The sequence below is a fragment of the Belonocnema kinseyi genome, chromosome 10 (genome assembly GCF_010883055.1).
Source record: "Belonocnema kinseyi isolate 2016_QV_RU_SX_M_011 chromosome 10, B_treatae_v1, whole genome shotgun sequence".
Classification (NCBI taxonomy): Eukaryota; Metazoa; Arthropoda; class Insecta; order Hymenoptera; family Cynipidae; genus Belonocnema; species Belonocnema kinseyi.
In genome coordinates this window covers 27054327-27069026 of record NC_046666.1, presented here as the reverse complement: position 1 = coordinate 27069026, position 14700 = coordinate 27054327, and positions in this window count along the sequence as shown.

Here is a 14700-nt window from a genome sequence, read left to right as displayed (position 1 = left end):
TAGAGCTCCAAGGAGATTATGTTGAAAAATAAAAAAAAATTTACCCAAAAAAAAATGTTTTTATACTTCATTCTAAGGACTTATTGAACTACCCTCGTAATAGGAAAAGAAATAGGACAGAGAGGGGAAGTAGTGAGGAGAAAATAGCAACAGGATCATCATTTAGAAATCCTAAAAAGTACAGAACGCCACCAGGAAAGGAAAAAATTGCAGCGGGCGAGAAAGAAGAGGGGAAAGACGAAGAAAAAATCGACTGCAGGGGGAAAATCGATAATGAAAATTTACAGTTGTGTGACGTGCGAAAAATCATGGTAGAAGTTATGGGGGTATATGAGGAACATCAGAAGAAACAGAGAGAGAAAATAAAGAAAGGAATAAGGCGAGAAACGGCCGGGCTCAAAGAGAAATTAGGAAATGAGAAGAAGTCAGGGAAAAACTAGACAAAAAGAATGCAGTCACTCGGTCACAGATTAGAAAAGCAGGTAAAGCAGGTAAAGCAGGTAAAAAGGGAAAGGTAATTTTTAAACAGAAATATTCTTTTCAGAAAAAAATAAATTTTTTACGAAACTGATACATCCTTTTCCGGCAGAAATAAAATTTGAGACCAAGAAAACTATTTATTTAGCAAAAATGGTTAAATTTTCAATTGAAAAATTATTTGTAAACAAAAAATTAATTCAACAAAATACTTAAAAAAACAGTTCAATATCCAATCCGAGAAGATTCATTGTCAACCAAAAAGTGGAATTTTCATTAAAACAAGTGTATTAAAACAGATGAATTTTTATATCAAAAAGATAAATTATTTAAAAAATAGTTTCAACGAAAAAAATTGAATTGTTAATCGAAAAAGACAATTTTTAACCATAAAAAGGACTTTTCAACCAACATTTTGAATCCTGTAACAATAAGCTGCATTTTCATAAACAATTAAATTTTTCTTAAAACAGATGAATTTCTATTTTTTTTAAATTATTTTTTAAATGGTTTAATTTTCATACAAAAAAGATTTCTGTTGACATTTTAAGATCAAAATATAAATTTTGTAAAAAAAAAAATAAGTTTCGATGAAAAAAATTGAATTTTTAATCCAAAAAGATAAATTTTTAACCAAATAGTTGAATTTTCTACAAAATAGTTTCATTTTTATCCAAGAAAGATGAAAGGTGAAATTTAACAAAAAGTAAATTTTCTACGAAATAGTTGAATTTTTTATAGCATCTATGTTGCATTTTTTATCTATATTGTTAATAAGTTTTATACTAGAAAGTTACAGATTTTTAACAAGATAGTTGAATTTCACACCAAACAGCTGAATCTTCAACCAAGAAGATCAAATTTCTACGAAGAAAAGATCAATTTTCGACATAAAATAGAAGAGTCAAATTTTTAATTAAAAAAATTAATTTTCTATAAAAAAACCCATCTTTAACCAAACAAGTAGAATTTTATCAAAGAGATTAATTTTATAACAAAACACATGCATTTTTAATAAGCTACGATAATTTTCAACCAAATGATTTATTTTGAACGGACTTTTTATTCTAAGAAATAAATATTTAACCAAACAGGTTCATTTTGTATTAAGAACAAGACAAATTGTCACTGAAATAGACACATTAAAAATTAAAAATTACATCATCCTTAACAAAAAATATAATAGAGTATTTCCAGTTAGAGAAGCAATTTCTTTAATAACAAAAAAATGTTGAAATAGTAAAAATGAAAGAAATTGAAAACGAAAAAATTTTTCAAGAATTTTCGTACCTGATTATTAAAATTTTGACCAACGATTTTAATTTTCTACCAAGAAAAAGAAAAATTTGGATAGGCAAAATTAGGTAAAATTTACTCTTAATTGCTTATTTTTGACAAATTTGTATTTGGAAATAAAAAATTTAGAAAATCGAAAACAGAAAAGAAATCTAAATTTTTAAAATTTTCTTCACTTTGTTCAAACAGTTCGAAGGCAATGCTTTCAAGTTCACGCTCATATCATGTTTAGAATGTCACAATATGATCTTTTTATTGTGTCTATAGAGATAAGAATGGTACAACATAGTGTCGTTTTTTTAAATTGTTCTATTTTTCACGTTTGTCATGCTTTTATCTTTTTTTCAAATTATTATATATAGTTATAAATATTTTTGTTCCCAAGCCACGGAATTTGAACAAAAACCTATTTTTTAAACACAGAAAAAAACCGAAAGACAAAGCACCCAAAAAACAATTTTTAATTTCTTCTAAGGAATTGCACCGGATTTTGATAGATTTCAGCTCAAAGAAAAAGTTTTCAAGTGGTTTTAAAAGATTTCAAAGGATTCAAAAAGATTTTTAGAAGCAACAAAGTATTTCAAAAGATTTTAAGGATTTTTGAATTATTTAAAAATATTTCAAGGGTTTTTAAAACCTTTTTATTGTCAGAAATTTGACATCACACTTTTTCAACGGATCTCCACGTTTCGAGACCCCCTGAATTCGAAAATCAGGTTTTTACGATGGCGTCTGTCTGTCCGTCCGTAAACACGATAACTCTCGAAAAAATGAACGAATCAAATCTATCTTTGGTACACTTTTTTTAGGTCCTAAAAGAAAGGACGAGTTTGTGAACCAGCCATTTATGATAAAAATTCAAAAAGTGAGCGCATTTTGAAAATTTTTGAGACCACTTTTTTCTGAATTAAAAAATTCTATGTGCGGATATTTATAGTATCAAAAAGAACAAACAATTTATCCTAATGACTTTTTTCGATAAAAATAAAATTCTCAGAGTTATAGCGCTTTCAAAATTTTTTAAATTAACCGAAAATCAAAATTTGAAACAAAAAACGCACGATATGAAAAAAAGTTCAAAAAGGAAAATATTCCCTTTTGAATGCCCTACAAGATCATTATAAAAACTTTTTGGATTTTCTTCAAAAAACGAAAATTCAAATTTTTAATGCACAAAAAATAATTAAAAGTAAACAATTCCATTTTGTGGACAAACTATGTAGGATACGGAAAAAGAGAAATTAACAAAAATCGTTATCCCAAAAAAGATCTACAATTTCGTTAAGTATCACTTCTTGATAGGACGCGTACTTTTTGTTGTATTCGTGAAAAATAACATTAAAAAAAAGATTTAAAAAAAATTTGAAAATCGGAAAGACAACCTTTCAAAGAGTTGAATTTTTACATAAAAAATACAAGCTTTCAGAAAAAAAATTACATTGAACTCAGAAACATTTCAATTGACTTCTCAAGATAAAAAATACGAATTTTAAACAAAAAGTAAATTTTCTAGGAAATCGTTGAATCCTCATTAGAACAGTTACATTTTTATCCAAAGGTAGATGCAATATTTTAAAATTGTTTCTCAAATTTGTATGTAGACAGGTACAAAATTTGCCCGAATTAAAAAAATATATATATGTATATTTTGTTTTATTAAAAAAAATTATATTCAGGGGTGTTGTTTTTAGATCTTTCCATAAAGTTTTTAAACAATTTGTTAGTGTTTTTAGCAATTTTTTCATAGAATAGAGTTAGAAAGTCGTGGTTTTTAAAAAAATTTAAACTTGTCGTCGAAGGTGCGGTTTTTTCTGAAATTTCTGGCTTCTGGTCCAATTTTTTAATTGGATTAAAGTAATCATTAATTCAAGTTAAAAAAATAATTGTTTAAAAAATTGATTATTATTGTTAATAATATTGTCTTCGCTTAATTGGTAGAATGTAGTGCTTTTTTCTAAAATTTCTTACGGCTTGTCAATTTTTCATAAGATGTGAGTTAATAATTAAACAGTTATAGCAAAATAATTGTTTAAACAAATTATTGTCATTTATGACTATCATCATCTATATCAATGCCTGATAGTTGCGGTTTTCCGAAAAATTTTACCTTTCTGTCCATTTTTCCCTTAGTAAGATAATAAATAATTAAAGTAAACAAAAAAGTTGTTTAAAAAATTTAATATTGTTTGTAACTATTATATCTTTTCACTAAGTGAAAAAAGCACAGAAATTTTGAAATTGCAGAAAAAACGAAATCTATTTCTTTTTTTCACAGCTTGGTGAAAAAAAGACATAGAGCTAGAAGTTTTAGAAAAAACCGAAACATTCTATTATTAAGCAAAATCAATATTATTAACAGTAATAATAAATTGTTCAAACGATAGTTTTTGTTAACTTGAAATAATTATTAATTCACTCTAATTGAAAATTGAACGCAAATCCAAAAATTTTAGAAAAAACCGTATCTTTCTAGCATTGTTTAAATGGAGTATTAATAATAAAAATAATAAATTGCTTAAACAATTAATTTTCTTGAATGTAATTAATTATTTAACTCATTTTAATTTTAAAATTGGACCTACAGTGAAGTTTTGTTTAAAAATCGGAAATTTTGTAGCATTTTTCTAAAAGATAAATTATTTAAAAAATTAATGTTGTTAACATTGATGAACTATCTACTCGTTCTAACGGAAAATTCGACAGTCGGGTAGCTCAAAAACACTTTCTTTTAGAGAGCAACGATCCCCCCCCATTTCATTCCAAATCCGAAATAAGAAATTCCCAAATTTTTTATTTATTTATTTTTTAACAAGTGTCGGTTTTGACTTAAAGTTTCCCATATAAAATGCATGGGGAAAAATCACCTTTTTTCGTTTTTGGAATAATTTTAAGGGTTTTAATAAATGTGATGAAAAAGTATGGCGGCCTGTTGAGAATTATCCAACGAAGAATTTCATGTGTCAAGCATAGGGATTTGACACCCCTCACATACCCCTACGGGTACCTGTAAACTACCCTTAAAACAAAAAATGTCAATTTTTCATGAAATCAACATTTTGAGCACTGTATTCTGTTTTTTCTTTTACTTTAAATCATTATTGGTCTAGAGGAATATTTAATATCATTTTTAAATTAATTTTTAATTATTTAAACAACTTTAATTTGTTTATAATATTTTTCTCTGATAATTCATTTTTTTCCCTTTAAAATCATTACTATAAGTCTAGTAGAATGTTTAACAACATTGGTTAATTAATTTTTAATTGTTTAAGCAAATGGAATTTATTTATATAAGTTTTTTTACATTCGTTCTTTCCATGAAAATGATTACTATTGGTCTAGTGGAATATTGATAAACATTAGTTCATTGATTTTCAATTGTTTAAACAAATAGGATATATATTCCACTAGACCATTAGTAATATTATTTAAGGAAAAAAACAGATTTTCGAAAAACAATTTGAAAAAAAATTCCATTAGCTTAAATAATGAAAAAGCATGAACTATTGTTAATAAATATTCCGCTAGACTAATAATAATAATTTTCAGGGCAATAACAAATTTTCTCGAAAAAAATATATTTAAAAAAGTTACATTTGTTTAAATAATTAAAAATCAGTTAAACAATGATAGTTATTATGAACAATATTATATTTGAATAATGCGAGAAAGATGCGGTTTTTTTCTGAAAATTCTGACTTTTTGTCCAATTTTGAAATAAATTGAGGTAATAATATGAATTCAGGTTAACAAAAATAATTGTTTAAACAATTTATTATCATTGTTAATAATATTATCTTTGCTTAATTGGTAGAATGTTGCGCCCTTTTCTGAAATTTTTAACTGTTCGACTATTTTTATTAGGCGTGACCTAATAATTAATTAGATTTAGCAAAAATAATTGTTTAAACAAATTGTTGTTGCTTATGGCTATCTTCAGCAACTTTCTAGCATTCATCGAAGACAAGATAGTTTACAAAAATATTAAATTGTTTAAACTACTTTTTGGTAACTTTCATTAATTATTACCTCACTAAGTAAAAAAAGGACAGAAAGGTTAAAATTGCCGAAAAACCGCAACTATCGGATATTGATATTGACGAAGATAGTCATAAACAATAATAATTTGTTTAAAAAATTATTTTTAAGAATTTAATGAATTTTTAATTAGCGCCTAATTAAAAATAGACAAACAGTTTAATATTTAAGAAAAAACCGCAAAATTCTACCAATCAAATAAATAGAATAATATTAACGACGATAATAAATTGTTTAGGAAATTAATTTTCTTGACTCCAATTAATTAAATAACTTATTTTAATAGATTTGAATAAAAGTTCAATTTTCTTTGAAGTGAAATTTTGTAGCATTTTTGTAAGGGAATATTATTAACAATAATCATAAATTGTTTAAACAATCACTCTTGTTAACATTGATGAACTGTAACATTCCTCTAATTAAAAATTGGACAACAAGTGGAAAATTTTTGAAAAAACCGTGTCATTCTAACTCCTTTTTATGAGCAAAATAAAATTTTTTTATTATGTTTTGTGGGGTCAAAAATGTAATTCTTGATCTTTCAAGAACATTTAAAATGTTTTTATGATAATCTTGTAGAGTTTTTAAAAAGCAACGTTTTTCTTCTCTTGATCTTTTTTTATCTCCTGCGTTGTTTGACTTAGAATTTTGTAAGAAATGTGTAATTAATTTAATTTGAAAGAAGTGCTTAAAATTGTATACTTTCAAAGAATTGACAGCAGAAAATTAATGAAATTTACAACTTAATAGTTGAACAGCTTTGTTGAAAATTAAATTTTTTTCTTTTACGATTTTTCATTTCGGTTTAAAATTCACCTCTTTCGCTTAGAAGCAGTTGTTGTTATTTAAAATTATTTTTTCAACTAAAACTAATTATTCTTTGATTGAAACATTAACATAGTATTTGGAATTCGTTTAAAAAAAGATTTGTTAAAAATTTGTTTTTTGTCTAATATTAATTTTTTTGACTGGAAATTCAACTATTCCACTTTTTATTGAAAAATGTATTCTTTTTAAATTTCTTTCTTTCTTTCATTCGTCCATAACTAAAAAGGCGAGACAAAGTTAAAAATAAAAAAAAAACACAGAAGTTTCTAGCACTTTTCGAAAAAAAGATAGTTAGAAAAAATATTGAATTGTTTAAACAACTGTTTTATTAACATTCATTAATTATTACCTCATTAAGTGAAAAAAGGACAGAAAGGTACAAATTTCTGAAAAACCACAACTATCAGGCATATATATAGATTAAGATAGTCATAAACAACAATTCGTTTAAAAAATTATTTGAGCGAAAAATTAAGTTTTAAGTTACGTCTAATAAAAAATAGATATATAGTTACAAATTTAAAACAAAACGCAATATTACACCATTAGGCAAAGAGAATATTAATAAAAATTATAATAAATTGTTGAAACAATTTTTTTTTAAACCTGAATTCATTATTACTTCACTCCTATAGAAAATTGGACAAGAAGCCAGAAATTTCAACAACAAAAAATCTTTCTAGCATTATTCATATGGAGTTTTATGATTGATGATAATAAAATGTTTAAAAAGTTAATTTTATTGACTCTAATTAATTATTTAACTTATTTTTAATAAAAATTGGACTTAAAGTGAAATTTTGTTTTAAAAAACTGCAATTTTGTATCATTATTCTAAGAGAATATTATTAACAGTGATATCAAATTGTTTAAATAATTACCATTGTTAACATTGATGAATCATAACCTATCTCTGTTTGCAAATTGGACAACAAGTGGACAAAAAACATGAGACTTGAGAAAAAAATGAGAAAATTACTAAAAACAATAATAAATTAAATATTTTGTCATACATGAATTTTTTTTTTGAGAATTCAACAATTTCATAGAAAATATGTATGTTTTTTTTTTGTTGAAAATCAATTTGTTTGAACTGAAAATTTAGAGATCCTATTTTTTTACTTAAAATTGATGATTTTTGGGCGAAAATTCAACTACTTTCGTGAAAAGATAAACACAATTTGGTTAAAAATCAATTTTTTCGTTGAGAATTTAACAATTTGATTGGAAATATTTTTTTCATAATTAATTTTTCTAAATTAGAATTTAACTATTTTCTTTTTTTTGAAAATGCACTCATTTTGTTGAAAATCCGTCTTTCTGATTTGAAAATTTAACTATTTTGTTTCTGTTAGAAAGTTTAACTATTTAGTTAAACATTGAGTTTTCTGCTTCAATTCAACAATTTAATTGAAAATAGATTTTTTTACTTAATTTTGTTTAACTGTCAAATTTAACTATACTATTTTTTGTTGAAAATTCGCCTTTCTGGCTTGAAATGAATAATATTTTATTTCTGTTAGAAAGTTGAACTATTTGGTGCAAAATTAAATTTTCTGTTGAGAATTCATCAGTTTTATTGCAAATATTTTTTTTCTTTATGGTTTTTTTTTTTAATTTTTGTATCCAATTATTGATTGTAAATTTTTCTTTCTGGTTTGAATGTTAAACTATTTTGGTACAATGTTTATTTTAATGCAAACAGCGAAAAAAATTTTGATTCTTTTAATTTCATCTTTTATCTTCTAGACGCAATTTTTCTTACACTTCTCGTTCCTTCAATTTAATGTACCCGGGTATAAGAAAGATAAAAAAATTGTTAACTTGCGTAGTTAATTGTTAAAAACAAATTGTATTAACAAATACTCGACATTAGGGGTTATTCGTCTTAAAGATATATTTTTGCTATGAAATTGCTTGTTTTCATCGTTAGGATGATACGTGAACATTAAAATTTAATATTAAATGTTATTTGTTTATTTTATAAATAAATTATATAGACAAATGCACATTTTGGTTGTTTTTAGGCAAAAAGAAACCATTTTTTTTTCCGATCTTGTTGCCAATGATGTCTGAAATTTTTTTGCTACCTATCAATGTTTGCTTATTTTATAAACAAATGAAATAAAAAATGCATATTTTAGACGTTCATAAGCAAGAAGAAATAAAGTATACTTATACTTAGAGTATGCTTATAAAGTAAACACATATTGATGGGTGGCAAAAATCTTTTCATATAACATCATTAGCAATATAATAGTAGTAAGGCCAGAAAAAAGAGATTTCTTTCGCTTGTAAACGCCTAAAATGTCAATTTGTTTACAAAATAAAAAAATATTGACAGGTTGCAAAATTTTGTTGAGAAAACACCATTGGAAATATAATTTTAGCAACGTAAAAGAACGATTTATTTTCGCTTAGAACGCCCAAAATGTGCATTTGTTTATATTATTTGTTTATAAAATAAACAAAAATTATTGGGTGGCAAAAAATTAATTAGAAAACATCACTGCTAACATAATTTAAAGAAGTTCGGAACAAGAAACGGTTTCTTTTCGCCTGAAAACGGCCAAAAAGTGCAATTGTTTATATAATTTGTTTATAAAATGATCAAATAACATTTGGTCTTGAATTTTAATGTCCACGTATCTACCTAACGGTAGGGTGGGCGTTTTCAAAGCAGGAATATACTTTGAAGGCGAATAAACCCTGATGTCAAGTATTCATTACTACAATTTGTTTATAAGAATAAACTATGGAAGTCAAATTTATTTACCTTTCTTATGCCCCCTGTGCATCAAATGTAAGGGATGAGAAGTAAAAGAAAAATTCGGTCTAGAAGCTAAAAATTGAGATTAAAAAAGTTGACATTTTTTTCACGGTTTGCATTAAAATAAAAATAAAATAAACAAAAAAATAATAAATGTACTCTAACCATTTTCTAAAAAATTTAGGCCTGAACTTAAAAAAAATAAATAAAGACGGCATATATTATATATTATATAAAATATATAACTGAACCACTTCTTTCAAAGCTAGCGACAAAAAGTTATATACACGCTCACGCAAACACGGATATTTTTTACAAATTTTATTTTCGCGCTCCTGGGGTCGAGACATATTCGAATATGACAAGAAAGAAGATTAAAAAATTTAGCTAATTTCGAAACTTTCTTTATGAGGAAACGAGAGAGGTGTAGGAGGGATAAGACAAAAATCGAATTTTTTTGTAAGCCTTTAATCCCCATTTAAATCAGCAAGCCACATCTCGCGACCTTTCCCTATCAGTGTCAAAATTAAGAATAAAAAATTGATTAATTGCTGTTTGTTCTTATAGAATTGCATCAGTGCATGCATTGGGGCTCATCCTCATCCGGCTCAGGCACACCCCGGTTACCCTCATCGGGCTCATCCTCATCTGGCTCATCCTCATCCGGCCCCCCCGGACCCAACTTACCTCAGAACTTACTTCAACATATAACTGGTAAGATAATACAGTGGAACTCTTCAATAGCCCTCCCTTCTAAAGCCCTACCAAGAATTGACCCCGCGCCATAGGTAGGTCTAACAGGAGCTCCTGTTAGACCTACCTATAGCGCGGGGTCAATTCTTGGTAGGGCTAAAGAAGGGAGGGCTATTGTAAAAACAGTGTGTGAATACTGCACCGTAATGTAGGGTACATATTCCCAATCACTTTGGGTACGAAGTGTCCATAACTTCGGGTACGAAGTACCTACTACTTAGGGTACGACGTGTCCGCTTCTTGGGATACGAAATGAAAAACGTCATTATCGTCGCATAATCTACGTGTTCGTAACTTCTTAAATACTTTCCAAGATTTGAAATAGCCATGTTTAAATGCATTGTTTATTATTTTGACAGCTTTGCTAATTGCATCTCATGGTTATTGAAGTTTAGCAGGTGCGTTGTTCGCACTTTGTAAAATTGAGTCATTAGGTATTTCAGATTAGGCGGGGATATCCAAGATGTCTGCACACTGAGGGGCACACAATAATACCAAATACATGGGACTAGACTTTATTTTTATAATGACTTGGAAAATAATTATTTTTCACGATAAGTGTATTCAGAGTATTTAACTATTTAATAACTATTTAATTGAATAATAAAATTGATATGTTTTTTGTAACTGTGAAAAATATTTTTTTCTTCAGTTATAAACTAAGTTAAGTTTTATCCTCTGGGATTTGTATTATTGCTTGGCCCTCATTGTACAGACATTTTTCCAGCTGACATTACAACGTGAAATACTTAATATTAGAAATCTTAGCGCATATATAACTGGAGGGAACCCGGCGATGGCAGAGTTATTGGCAAAATAAAAGAAACAGACTATGAGTTAGCGGGATAAGTTATCTCTCTCGCGCAGCGATCTGATTGTCTTTTTACTGCTCTCCTCTAAATGAAGGTTAAATAGTTTACATGTATGCGCAAGTAAAGAGTTATTTATGGAGCAAAATTGAAAAGACCAATCATGTTGCTGTGTCAGAGAGATAGCTTATTCCCCAATCCAGGCAGTGGTGGCAAAAGGCGGATATCTCTGGCATGCGCAGGAGTTATTCCTGTGTATTTTTAGGTTATGCAAGGCCATGCGTCCATTCAAAAATACACAAGAATCACTACTGCGAATGCTCGAGATATCCGCCTTTGCTCATAATATAACTTATTATCTTGAATAATTCGTACCTTAATAAGAATACATAGTGGAGCATAGGCGTGTTAAGATTACTAGAAAAGTAGAGCATATGGATGCTAAATTCCCCACGCATGAACTTGTTCGATATTTAAGATGAAAAGGTCTTTCTATACGCGTAATAATAGCATCCTCAGATTAAACTGAATCACAAAAAACATTAGGAAAACGTATAAATTAAATTTGATCACATTAAAAACTATTTGATTTTAGTTTGTTGCGTAATTATTTACATGAGAGTAACAGATCCTTGATTTGAACTTCTCGCTAAAAAAATATGAAAATTTATAATTATAACTCGAGCATTTAAACTCTTTTGGCAATAAATAATGCCTCGAAAAATATAATAAACATTATAAACATTCATGCGCCAGAAAGAGAGATTCGATAAACTAGATTAATGGGCATCAGAATCCCACCCCTTGTAATTTCAATCATGCTCACCTCAAAGCCTAGTTTCACCAAGTGGAATCCGCATACCTTCAACTTTTCTAAGACCGTGGCATGCTTGACAACAGCAGCCAAAATTTTAAAACAAAGTTTTGAAAGTTCTTTAAAAGATACTTTTAATTTTGCTACCCACCTTTTTTAAAAGTTTTAATTGATTGAACAATGAAAAGTACAAAATAATTTATAAAAAAAAAGTTAGGTCTTCCTTAACCTAAATTTTATTTCTCCAAACATTTATTTTCTCCAAAAATGCAATCATAGAGCACTAGCAATCGGAGGAAATATATTTCTTCGAATGGATCTTGACAACGAACTTAAAGTTTCGCAAGTTCAGATTATGTTAGGGATTCTACAATTAAGGTGGCTCAAAAACGCTTTTTTCAGAGGGCAACCCCCCCCCCCCCTCTTTTAATTTCAAATCCAAAAAAAGAAATTCCATTATTTTTTTATTTTTTTATTTCAACATTTGCCGGTTTTGACTTGAAGTGTTCCATATAAAATGCATAGGAAGAAATCACATTTTGAGTTTTTGAAGTAATTTTTTAGGGTTTGAAAAAAAAGTATGGAATTTCTTTTTTTGGATTTGAAATTAAATGTGGCCGGATGGTTGAAAATGTTCAAATTCGCACAATACAAGGTTATATTAGAGAATTCAAGCCGGAATTAGCTATTTTTCAACAGATACAGATCTTCTAGGAAACTTAAAAATTCCTTTAATTTAAGGTTATGGTATAAAATTTTTGCCGTAATTGGATATTTTGCGACAGAAAAAGTAAAGTTTTTTTCAGAAACTTATAAATTCGAACAATTGTAGATTATAAGCAGCCCCCGGGAACTCTGAGTTGAAAATGTACTATGTGTTGACGGTGGCCGTGTGGTGGCGCCACCTATACAGTTGGCCTATGCCAACTATGCATGGAAAAATAATAACATTAAATTAAATAACGCAGTAAAAGTAATTTACTGACAACAAAGTTGAAAAAACTGCTTTTAGATCAAATATCTGGAGTGTTCAAAACTTAGAACAAAAATTGTGAAGTTCGTTGTTTTTTGCGTTGTAAATCGAAATGAAAATTAATCGGGAGTAGGAAAAAGGTAAAAGAATTAAATTTTCTAAAGCAACAAATGATCCGAATATTCTTAAGGCCATGTGATGAGTGGGTCACGTGACCAGATTCCTATCTTACCGGTACTGTTTGTATTTCCCAACTTATTTTCACACAAACGGCCATGTCAAGTTGAAAATTTGGGATAATAAATGAAAAGCACTAAAAAAAGGTGAGACTGGTTTTAAACTTTTATAATTATTTAAAACAATTTTTTGTGAATAATTTAAACATTTTTTTTCATAATTATTAGAATTAATTACCAGACTGCCCTTTCTTAGTGATTCTTATTTATTATCCCAAATTTTCAACTTGATATAGAGCTTTGTGTGAAAATAAGTTGGGAAATGAAAAAAGTGTCGGTATGGTAGGAATCTAGTCACGTGACTCGCTCGCCACATGGCCTTAAAGAATGACAAATGCGTAACGGTCTTACACATAAAGTGTATAGGTATGGTATCGTTTTTGAAATTTTTCTCTTTTTGTAAATATTATTTTATCGTTAATATTAACTGTGAATAATGGGCCTTATTTAATGTAAGATAAAACAAAGTTTTTTTTCTTCAGAATTATAATTATTTTATTCAAATCCACAGAAAAAAATGATCAATAAATGTTCATTCTCATTTAAAATGATTAAATTCTGTCTTTTAAAAATAATTTACTGAAGACATACATTATTTTATAGTTTTCGATGACTGTAATGTAATAGAATAAAGCTTTTTGAGTGTGAAATTTTGTAAGCTTTTAGAATTTGATAGTAACTTTTTAAAATTGTATAATTTTATATTTTTAAAATTTGTTGTTACACGGACAATAAGATTTTGGGGAAATTCAAAATAATTTAAATATTATTTTTATAGCTTAATTTCAAAATGATTATTTAAATTTCAAATGATTCATTTATTAAGAAAAAGGTATTCTAAAAGAAAATTAAATCAGAATTACCAAAGTGGAAAAAATCTATATTGCTTAATAAATATTTTAAAGTATTCAAACAATTCAAAGTTAATTTTGAAGCTTGTGAAAAATTAAATTAAGAAAATGTAGATTGTTGAATATCTTAGAAAAGGAAGCTGAATGACAATTATGAAAGGTTTCAAGAGAATGAAAAAATTTTCTTTAGATTCCCAGAAAAGTATTTAATGAATTTTTATTTTAAAAATTAACTTAAGGATAATGTTCCGAACTATTTCAAAGTATTTAAAAAAATTGTTCAAAAAAGAATCTGAAAGTTTTAAAGGCAAATTTTTTTGTCTTTAAAAATTTTTAAGAAAAATTCGAAAAATTTCAAAAAACATATACAAAGTTTAACTATTTTAAAAAGATTTTAAAAAATGGCCAATTTGAAAATTATAAAATTGTTAAGATAAATATAGATTTTGTACATTTTTTAAAACAAGAATCTCTTTATAAATTTGGGAAGCTTTTAAGAGAATCAAACAATAATCTCTAGATTTTTAGAAAAACTTAACGTTATTTTGTGGAAGATTTTAGTACAATTTTTTTTATTTTGCAGAATTTTGTACAAATTGCGGTTAAAAAATGTTCAAATTAAAAAAAAATCAACTCAAATTATGTATTGTAAACAAATTTAATTAATTTTAATCAATTCATTCAAAAATTTGATTTTCTTCAACTATTTTTATGAAATTCACCTTAAGATTTAAGAAAAAAAGGGTATTTTTATTAGACTTGTTTTTAAATTAAATACGAACTAAAGTTAATTCAAGCTAAAATTAAAGTAGCAGGGCATATTTTATTCCTTAAAAGATTCTCTACAAATCTCAT